Consider the following 11,499-nt stretch of genomic DNA (forward strand, 5'->3'; position numbering starts at 1 on the left):
CCCGATGTGTCGGCCTGTCAGGCGTCGCATCGCCGGGCACACACATCGATAAGTGTGTACCCAGCTTTAGACTGCAATTGCACGACTACAATTGTGATGCTTTGCACAAGTACTTTAAATGTATTATTTCTCATATCACAACATTATTGCTGAGTAACCTTTCTTATTTTATTTTATTGTTTTATGTTAGATGAAAAATAATCAGATCGTACTGATGTGACTGCAAAGAAATGCAAACAGTCATTTGGAAACCACCATTAAAGAATGTGTGCACTGACAGCTTTAAATAGTGCAGAAAGTGTCTCTGATACAGAACAACCTGCTGAAATGAAAGCACAGTGTTTCAGCTGTGACATCAATGGCAATGCACCAAATCTGCAGTGTGCACAGAGAATGTCTGTTACCTAGGAGAGTGTCCGGCACTCCGGCTATTCCCTGCTGCAGAGAGATAGAAGAAGATCAAGGACCGAACAAACAGATGGCTGGTTAGAGTTACTTATATTTTAGATATTCTCTGTATATCAGTAACATGCATGCGATAATGCAGATATTAAAAGGTCTACAAAGGGCGGCACTAATAGATGCGAGCAGTGGAAACTGAAGAAATAATAAAAATAAGTCTCATGAAGACATCATACTACAAAGTTCAATAATGCCCAGTAAAATCCTCATTAAAAACAGGTGTTTAATAATGATTTATTTATTTTTAAATTATTTTAATTTAAATGGTTGGGGTTTTTTTTTTAAATTTAAATGGATTTTTTTTTTTTTTTAATTATCAAGTAAAGAAATAAACCAAGTAAAAACAATAATACAAAGTTATTTTAAAATACTGTAACTTTAATACATTTAATTTAAATGACTTGACAGTGTTCATCATGGCATGGCACAGCAAACTACACACAAATCACAAACTGCAAAAGGAAAGAAACAGCAAAGATGTTAAAAGTTACAATAGTTGGCAATTGCCTTGCCCGATTTGTAAATCTGAATAAGCCTACACAATAGCTTTATTGAACGCCTTAAAAAGAAACACAAGTTTTGCAGCTTTGTCAGTACCCAAGCAGTTTCTCAGTTTTCACTGCACCAAACCAAATGTTGAAAATATTCTTTCTACTGAAGCTGATGATGCTGCAGCTGTTAGTAATTGCTCTACTGCTACCATGATATTGTCACTACCAGCCACAGTTTCTGAACCAATGTTCATGTTCCTCCAATCTATTGGTGCCACTGTTGACAACATAGTGGTCAAACAAGAAGCAATTAGACGGGTTGCTTTTGCTTGGAACTTGACTAATGTTGGTAGAAGGGTATTTGAATGTGGATATTTTTCTTTGGCAAACTTAAGAGCCTCTAACTTTTCTTCTGCAGTTAAACAACTACCACGGTAACGTGGGTCCATCAAGTAAGCGAGAAAATGTGAAGGTCCCAATGCTTGATCAGTGTTCTCCCCAGAATTTTTTCCATCTGGCTGGCATCAAGAAGTAGCCAGGTGGGGGCCTTCGCAATACTAAAATGTTTTAAGTCCTGACCTTATAATGATTTAAACATGGGGCACTCTCGATCGATCGACAGACAGACAGACAATGAAAAGAGGCTGGTACTCACTCCCTAGTTGTATAACAGCATGACCGGGTGCGTTCTGTGGGAGGCAACGTATGTAGCAGACGTACTGCAGCACTCACAGGACTTCCAACACGGAAAGGTTATATACACATTAAGCTATATCAACTTTTCAGTTTAATACCAGTCTGACAAATCTTTTGCTCTGCGGCTGCACTAATGACCCAGGGTCCCTCTCCCTCCTTTATTATGAAACACTGCTGCGGCTGCACTAATGACCCAGGGTCCCTCTACCTCCTTTATTATGAAACACTGCTGCAGCTGCACTAATGACCCAGGGTACCTCTACCTCCTTTATTATGAAACACTGCTGCGGGCCGACCAGACTCCGGAGCTCAGCGCGTCCTGATTGCAGCCTATACAAGAGGAGTCTCTGCAGTCACATCCCAGGAAGGAGGCGGTCCCACTGGTGATAACTGGCTGGCAGCTCGGCGTCACAACCTGCATCTGTGTCCGTTTCAACAAGGACACGTTGAGGGTGACCGGGCGACAGGGGACGCAGCACATTGGGGCTGGAGGGAGTGCGGGAGGGTGAGCCGTTTCGGGTGATGCGCCCGAACAAAACAGCCTGGTGTGAACACTGTTGATTATAGCGGTTCAAAAATGTCTTAAGGTTTGGTTTGTCCAGATTTAATTTCTTCAAACTATCCTCTAATTATTTCCACAATAACAATAGCCATAGACACAGACCTTTTATTAGTAGAGCAGCTAATCAAAGGTGATGGGACTTTGGTCCATATTTCACAGTATGCCAATTGCCAGTAAAAGCTTGGTAAATACATGGATGTAGACTAACTCTACATCCATGGTAAAACAAATATAATATACATTGAATTCTTGAAACACGACTATCAAAATGTTAATTATCAAAGCTAGGGGAAGGGAGGGTTAGGGTTAGGCACCCCCGGGGGATACAGATTCACCTTATAGTTTCCATTTAGGAACATTGATTTTGATTGTTTATTTCAAAACTGTGTAGCACTATCATTTTCAGCTATGATTATCATCCTCCGGAAGAATGATATACAGTCAGCTGCATAAATATTGGGACATTGACAGAATCTTCATATTTTGGCCTCTAATCACCACCACAATGGCTTTGAAATGAAACAAACAAGATGTGCTTTAACTGCAGACTTTCCACATTTAATTTGAGGGTAATTACATACAAATCAGGTGAACGGTGTAGGAATTACAACAGTTTCTATATGTGCCTCCCACTTTTTAAGGGGCCAAAAGTAATGGGACTATCAACTCAAAAGCTATTTCATGGACAGGTGTGGGCTATTCCCTTGTTATTTCATTATCAATTAAGCAGGTAAAAGGTCTGGAGTTGATTCTAGGTGTGACATTTGCATTTGGAATCAGTTGCTGTCGACTCTCAATATGAGATCCAAAGAGCTGTCACTATCAGTGAAGCAAGCCATCATTAGGCTGAAAAATCAAAACAAATCCATCAGAGAGATAGCAAAAACATTAGGTGTGGCCAAATCAACTGTTTGAAACATTCTTAAAAAGAAAGAACGCACCGGAGAGCTCAGCAACACCAAAAGACCCGGAAGACCACGGAAAACAACTGTGGTGGATGACAGAAAAATTATTTCCCTGGTGAAGAAAAACCCCTTCACAACAGTTGGCCAAATCAAGAACACTCTCCAGGAGGTAGGTGTATATGTGTCAAAGTCAACAATCAAGAGAAGACTTCACAAGAGTGAATATAGAGGCTTCACCACAAGATGCAAACCATTGGTGAGCCACAAAAACAGGAAGACCAGATTAGAGTTTGCCAAACAACATCTAAAAAAGCCATTACAGTTCTGGAACAACATCCTATGGACAGATGAGACAAAGATCAACTTGTACCAGAGTGATGGGAAGAGAAGAGTATGGAGAAGGAAAGGAACTGCTCATGATCCAAAACATACCACCTCAACAGTGAAGCATGGTGGTGGTAGTGTCATGGTGTGGGCATGTATGGCTGCCAATGGAACTGGTTCCCTTGTATTTATTGATGATGTGACTGCTGACAAAAGCAGCAGAATGAATTCTGAAGTGTTTTGGGCAATATTATATGCTCATATTCAGTCAAATGCTTCAGAACTCATTGGACGATGCTTCACAGTGCAGATGGACAATGACCCGAAGCATACTGCAAAAGCAACCAAAGAGTTTTTTAAGGCTAAAAAGTGGAATGTTATGCAATGGCCAAGTCAATCCCCTGACCTGAATCTGATTGAGCATGCATTTCACTTGATATAGAGAAAAGTGAAGGGAAAATGCCCCAAGAAGAAGCAGGAACTGAAGACATTTGAGGTAGAGGCCCGGCAGAGCATCACCAGGGATGAAACCCAGCGTCTGGTGATGTCTATGCGTTCCAGACTTCAGGCTGTAATTGCCTGCAAAGGATTTGCAACAAAGTATTAAAAAGTGAAAGTTAGATTTAGGATTGTTTAGTTTGCCCAATTACTTTTGGCCCCTTAAAAATTGGGAGACACATATAGAAACCGTTGTAATTCCTACACCGTTCACTGATTTGGATGTAATTACCCTCAAATTAAATCTGAAAGTCTACTGTTAAAGCACATCTTGTTTGTTTCATTTCAAAGCCATTGTGGTGGTGAATAGAGGCCAAAATATGAAAATTCTGTCAATGTCCCAATATTTATGCACCTGACTGTATGCATTATAAGGCTTTAATGGGTCAAAATACCTACGGCAAGAATATATATAAACTGTAAAAACTATACACAAAATCAGGTCATAACATGGGGCTAACGGTCACAAAAGTGATGTTTTTCCTAAAACTTTAACTTCATTTCACTCTAATATTAAAATCTGAAAGTTATAGTTTGTGCTCTAAATCGGTCTTAATACCAGGAAAAGAAACTATAATGCAGCTTTACTCATACCTGAGCTACATCCTGGAGTCATGAAACATATATAGCTTTGCTGTGCTGACTATAAGGGTGACAACAGTAGGTGATATCATGGTGACATAGCCAGTATCATTACATAGGGCTGCAGGCATCCATCTACAGGAGATCAAGTATCAGCTGCTACCAGGGGAGCTTTGTAATAGAGTGCAGGGGCCTTCTTATACCATATATACAATAAGTGATTAGTGACCGTCCAGCACAGAGGATTATAAAACAGGAGACTGGGATACAGAACACATTAGTATGAGCCATAAGCTACATATGCAAGATCCTTACTACACGTTATTCTGCAAGACTGCACATATGCTATGTAGCTATAAGCACAGAAAATTGATCTTTCTGTACACATTAACACCTAGTAATCAGTACAACCATAATGGAATTCTGACAATGATTCGTTGATGCTTTGAAAGAAACACAACACCCAGCCAATGCTCCATAAGAGTTATATTATAAACGTCGAGTGAAAACCAAAAGGTCAAAATGGGTTCTGCGGAGACTTGGTAAACTGTAACAACTAAATCAAACAGTGAATAGTAGTGTAACCTTCTTATTTATAGGTAATCTATAAAATACAGTATTTTTAAATATTACAAATGTGTTCTTGGTTATTAAAGATTGATCTCCTTCTAAATAAGGACAAATGCAACATTCAGCATTGTGTCTATACCATGGATACTGTGCCCAGGATAAATGTGTATACCACATAAACTGCGTCCCCGGATAAATGTGTATGCCATGTATGCCGTGTCCCCGGTATATGTGTATGCCGTGTCCCCGGTATATGTGTATGCAGTGTCCCCGGTATATGTGTATACCATGTATACCGTGTCCCCGGTATATGTGTATACCATGTATACCGTGTCCCCGGTAAATGTGTATCCCATGTATACCGTGTCCCCGGTAAATGTGTATTCCACATAAACTGTGTCCCCGGATAAATGTGTATACCATGTCCCCGGATAAATGTGTATACCATGTATACTGTGCCCCCGGATAAATGTGTATACAGGTTGAGTCTCCCATATCCAAATATTCCGAAATACGGAATATTTTTAGCATGACTGAGAAAGTGAACCTTTGCTTTCTGATGGTTCAATATACACAAACTTTGTTTAAAGCACAAATTATTAAAAATATAGTATAAAATGACCTTTAGGCTGTTTGTATAAGGTGTATATATAACATAAATGCATTCTGTGTTTAGATTCAGGTCCCATTCCCAAGATATTTCATTATTTTATGCAAATATTCCAAAATACGGAATATTCCGATATCCAAAATACCCCTGGTCCCAAGCATTTTGGTTATGGGAGACTCAACCTGTACCATGTATACTGTGTCCCCGGATAAATGTGTATACCATGTATACCGTGTCCCCGGTTAATGTGTATACCATGTATACCGTGTCCCCGGTTAATGTGTATACCATGTATACCGTGTCCCCGGTTAATGTGTATGCCATGTATACCGTGTCCCCAGTATATGTGTATAGCATGTATACTGTGTCCCCAGGATATGTGTATGCCATGTATACCGTGTCCCCAGGATATGTGTATACCATGTATACTGTGTCCCCAGGATATGTGTATACCATGTATACTGTGTCCCCAGGATATGTGTATACCATCTATACCGTGTCCCCAGTATACACTGAACATTCCTCTCCAGCTGGCTTCCTGAAGGCCGCTCACCCACATACTGTATAGTGTAAGTATGCAGATGCTGGCAGGATAATGTATACTCTAAAGCTAGGTACACATTACTCGACCCACCAATGCGATGCCCGATGGTACAATATATCGGGCTGGCAGTACACACTGCACGATCCGGGGTCAGACCACCCGATACATTGTTCACCAGAACCATTTACCCTCCTGGCATCGGCAGCTGGGTCGCTCCATCTGCCAGGCATGCACAGCCCGCGGTACGACCCAGATATCACGGAAGCGTGCATAGTACACACACACTAGACAATCCGGACGATATGTCGATCCAATTCGACATATCGTCCAAGAAATCGTCTAGTGTGTACCCAGCATACGATACATCTCCAATGCTACCGATAACCTGTTACATTTCTATTTCTCACCATTTCCCTGTCTGTAGCATTAACTAAAGAAAAACCTGCAATGTGACAGTAGGTGACGGGGAGCAAATAGATTACCCTCTTATACTCAATAAGTAACAAATACATGGATATATTAAATAACCCATCAATGACATCTAAACATAGACATTCATAGATATAAACCTATATAATCATATTTAATCCTCACCCTTCCTTTTCATCAGTATTTGTTTAATGCCATTATGACATCACCTATCCATAGATGTCACCTATCAAGGACATTCTAGCAATAGCTGTCCGTACCCAGATTCATTACTCTGATATGTTTCATGTGCAGTCTATATCAAAGAGCTGTAATATTACAAAGCCTGCAGCACAAGGGTTCACCCAACCTCTCTCATCTCTACATGAAAAGCTGCTCAGATCTCAGGCAGGTCTAGATGGTTAAAAGCACCAAGGATCTTTCTTAGGAAACCATGTATTGCTTTCATGCACCCAGCCCTGAGGCCATACATTCCTGCCATGGAGGACTCAGCTATTTCCAAACACTGCTACAGCAGACAGGCTGGGAAACACTAGAGAGGTATAGGGATGTGGATCAGTCATTGCTCCCAGCAAGTCACCAGACTCTGCCAATGCTCACACCTACCTACCCCATGCCCACCAGACACTGCAGGTGCCCGGTCCCAGCTACAGTACTGACTGGACACATAGAATGCCATGCTTCATTTCACACATACTGTAACAATATAAATATACATACAGCCCAATGCCCTCGTACAGTCGTAGGTAACCACTGACATACATAGAAATAACTGTGATAACTAAAGACATCTGTACAGATAAAACAACGCACGTAAGTTTCAGATCAACAGAATGCATTATTGATAATAATAATAATAATAATAATAATAATAATAATAATAATAATGACAAGGTCGCCATGGAAAATGTAACACATGACATAAGACATCCTAGCAAGGTAACATAATACCAGTAATTCAATGTACTGTGCTTACCCAGAGCCCCCACTGCAACTGCTGCTGCAATCCACAGCCCCACTGGGACTAGACAATCCAACACCAGTGTCGACAAGTCAGTTCAGGAGAATCCCAGCTCCCTTACCCTGCTGTCAGTGCTGGCTGGCTGCTAGTCTGCTCTCACTCTCCCCCACACTACCAGCCCCAGCAGCCGGAAGCTAATTCCAGCTCACAGCACTCACTCAGGAAACAATTCCCAGCCCTTCCTTCCCTCTTCCCTACTTCTTCTCTGGAATGAATGGAAACTGCGCCGTTGTCTGCGAAGGCTGCTAGCGCCACCTGCTGCTCACTGGAGAGATATACAGCTCTCCCTAGTTATTCAGTCAGTGTGACTATCGTTACCTGTGCTGGGGCAATCTTCCTGATTATTGGCTGGATGCAGGAAAACAAATAAACTAACTCCCAATACAGTTACTGAATCATAGGCAAGACAGTACAGTCATTATAGATAATATAGTCATTTTAGACAATACGGGCATTATTAAACATTAACCTTTTTGTTGGCAGGGGTCTGTAATAAAATTGTATATCAGGAACACCCATAATTCCTCTGTCGCACTGTACAGTAGTTGTCACTGGGAATAATATATAATTTTATTTTTTACTCTACAGTAGTTAAGTAAAGGCCCCCATACTTCAGAGATTGATTGCAGCAATCGTGCAATTTGCACTCGATTGTGTATAAAAATCTTTCCCTTTTTCAATCGATTGTGGCAATTCTGCAATCTGCAATCGATTGAAAAAGGGAAAGATTTTTATACACAATCGATTGCAAATTGCACGATTGCTGCAATCATTCTCTGATGTATGGGGGCCTTAAGTTCTTGGATTTTTTTTAATTTTGAATTGTGGAGATCATGATTGCTGAAATTAACTAATTCAATACAGGAATGTCTATTGTGTGCAGCAGGGTCTGATTCAGACTAGCATGGTATTGCAATGTTTTTTGATCTGCACATGCACAGGGGTCACACTGCACATGTGCAGACCCTAATCTGTTGGCAATGCCCAACAACTGCAGCATGCTGCGTTTGTTGCGGGGAGGCCGAAGAGGGGGTGATGACGGGGCATGTTCTACAAAATGGAGGCGTGTCACCCTGTATTGTAGGCGTGGCCAGGCCAGGGACTGTTTCTACAGACACAGATTTCCTAACCTCGGCTGAGCAGTTCTGTCCTAAGTAAACCTAAGTAACAGAAAACACGTATAAGCAACCTGATCAGTGCATTAAAGCAAAAATGTATTTACATTATTTTTGACACCCTACGGGGGAAAAAGGGTGCAGCCAGTTTGTTTTGTAGTCTTAAAATAGGTCTCATTGGAGCCTCCTTTATTACTGAATGAATCATGACAATAAATGGACATCAGGTTTGTTTTAATGTTGTGTTACGACTTTAGATTTTGATTTCTTTATTTACATTGATTTAGGTGCACTTACTAAGTATGCTGTGAACTATATCTAGACAGACAGGGGCCCCATTGCTGCCACCTCTAAGGCTATGGGAATGTACTCTGCTGGAATGGGAATACCCTCTACCATAAATATGCAATTTACACCCCTTGTAGCTCATCTGAATGTGGATTCAGATATTTCTTGCATTTCTATGCACAATCAGACACCTCACTGTTACACAGCTTTTCAGCAATGCTTCTCTTACAGTCAGTACCATCCTACTTGTATTCATATACCTAAAACCTGAAATATGCCAAAATAGGCACAAACCATAACTAAGAAAAATATTTATCATACTGCGACACTTTGTAAAAGACCATCAGTATTGACACTAATAGCAAAGCAGCGCAGATAGCTGAGAATCTGTGTAATAATACGGGATGGCTGTCATGTCTCCAACATGCACAGTGGGAGCCGGGGTGTGGGCCTGCGACATGTGCCCTCCACAATAGCTCCCTCTGCTGGTGACAGAGACAGGGCAGCCATCCTACAGGAGTGGACAGGAGGACCAGTAAGTAAAGCAAGGAGGGGCGGGACAGAGCTGTGCAGGGGCGGGCTTTTACTAGTCACATGTAATTCACGTGAGAAACCTATGCTTGGCAGAGATCCAATGAGTGAGCTTGTAGAACAGGATATGGGGGTAAATGTCATTGCCTGTGAGCTGCAGGCACTCGAGTGTTTTCAGCAATGTGCCTGTTAGATACAGGACAACAATAATTTAAAAGGGAAAAAACAATCCGGTTGTTGGCGCTTTAAATAGCCAAAAACTTGTGAGTGCCTGCAACTCATATACTATTACATTTACCCCATGGTATCATGAAACATGTAAGCGATAAATCAGAATAGCAATTAGCTCTCACATTATCATTCAGTTAGAATAGTCCAGAATTTATCACTGTTTCTGAGGTGACCGCGGCTATAGCCCATCTCAAACAATATATAAATCTCCAGGTCCTGACCGTCTCTCCAATGAGTATTATAAAATGCTACTGCCTTGGGGAAATTATATAACTATTATTCATCACCATACTCCCTTTCCATAGTTCAACTCAGCTCACACTATCCTGCTACCGAGGCCGCAGCGAGATCCCCAATTACTGGAGTCTCATAGACCCATCACTTTACTCAACACAGATATCAAACTATTGAACACCATTAAAGCATTTAACACCATCCTTTGGTCACATTTATTCTCAGTTTTACAATTTTGAAACCTCTTTGATTTATGCACGCTCCCTTCCACCTCCTCACCAATGGCTTCTGCTGAGACCTTTTCTCCATGTTGCGAGGAACTTGCCAAGGATTCCCCCTGCCTCTACTTATATTTAATTTGGCAATAGATCCACTCCTACTAGGGGCGTCTTTAGAGAGGAAGGGGCCCATGTGCTTCGCCCCTCACGTGGCCCCTCCTCTCACCCCGGAGGCCGGCAGCCGATTGACGCAGCTAGCCAGCTACCGCAGAATAAGTAGACTATAGGCACTAGAGTAGGCCGCCATTTTCCCAGCGATTTCCTCACAGCGCATGCACAAAATGGCCGCGGTCGCTGAGAGACCTGACACGGGACCTTGGAGAGGTAAGATTTAGATAATAGGGTGTGTGGTGCGGGCCACCCCTTGACCCGGGGGCCCGTGTGCACCGCAACCATGCACCCATTATAAACGCCCCTGACTCCTACGCTTCTTACAAAATAATTCCACATTTAAGTGAATACGGATGGATACCATAGAAATCCTCCCTCTCTCTATATATACAGGGCCATTTTCTGGAAAAATAGTTTCAGGAACTGTGGGTGGAGCTGCTGCCGGTGGAGCTATAGAAAAACAGTTTTATTTATATATATATATATATACACATACATATATATAGTATTTATAGAAGAATACACTCAAAAGGGACTTTAAAATAAAACTTTTCTTGTGGAAAATACATTTTGGACATTATGTCATAGTTAATGAGAGGTTCAGGAACTAAAAATAGCTGAAAAATAGCACTGTATATATCCATTCCTATTCCTTAGATACTATCTTCCACATCCTTCGAGAATTTGGAGTAGTTTTGGAGTTTGCTGTCAACCTGACCAAACCTGTTGCACTCCACTTGGGACCCATGAACTCTCGAGTCTGTGGAATGGACAAAGGGCCTGATTCATTACGGATCGCAGTTGCTAATACGCACACAATTGGCCAATTGTTGCGTCCTGCACATGCGTATGCATCGCAGTGCGCAAACTGGCCACTGAGATCGGGACTGCGACTACACAGACACTTGGCAGAGTGACTGACAGCAAGCGGCCGTTTGTGGGTGATGATGGGGGGGCGGTCGGAGAAACGCAGGCGTGCTAGTGCGTTTGAACGCCGTTACAGGGGCGCGCATAAAT

General features: G+C 41.7%; 1 protein-coding gene across 3 annotated transcripts in view; it reads right to left on the bottom strand.

Annotated features, from left to right (window-relative positions):
• The window catches only part of APBB2 (amyloid beta precursor protein binding family B member 2), a 431,323-nt gene extending 423,433 nt beyond the window's left edge, over nucleotides 1-7,890 (bottom strand). For 2 of the 3 annotated variants that reach the window (XM_088450565.1, XM_088450564.1), the window contains exon 1: nucleotides 7,650-7,889. The gene's annotated coding sequence lies outside the window, so the exon portion shown is untranslated. Of the gene's footprint in view, nucleotides 1-7,649 lie in introns of all 3 variants that reach the window. The other variant, XM_088450563.1, reaches the window with a different exon arrangement.
• Nucleotides 7,891-11,499: the final 3,609 nt, after the last annotated feature.

The sequence above is a fragment of the Taudactylus pleione genome, unplaced genomic scaffold (assembly GCF_031769625.1).
Source record: "Taudactylus pleione unplaced genomic scaffold, aTauple2 ptg000519l, whole genome shotgun sequence".
NCBI classification, from domain to species: Eukaryota; Metazoa; Chordata; class Amphibia; order Anura; family Myobatrachidae; genus Taudactylus; species Taudactylus pleione.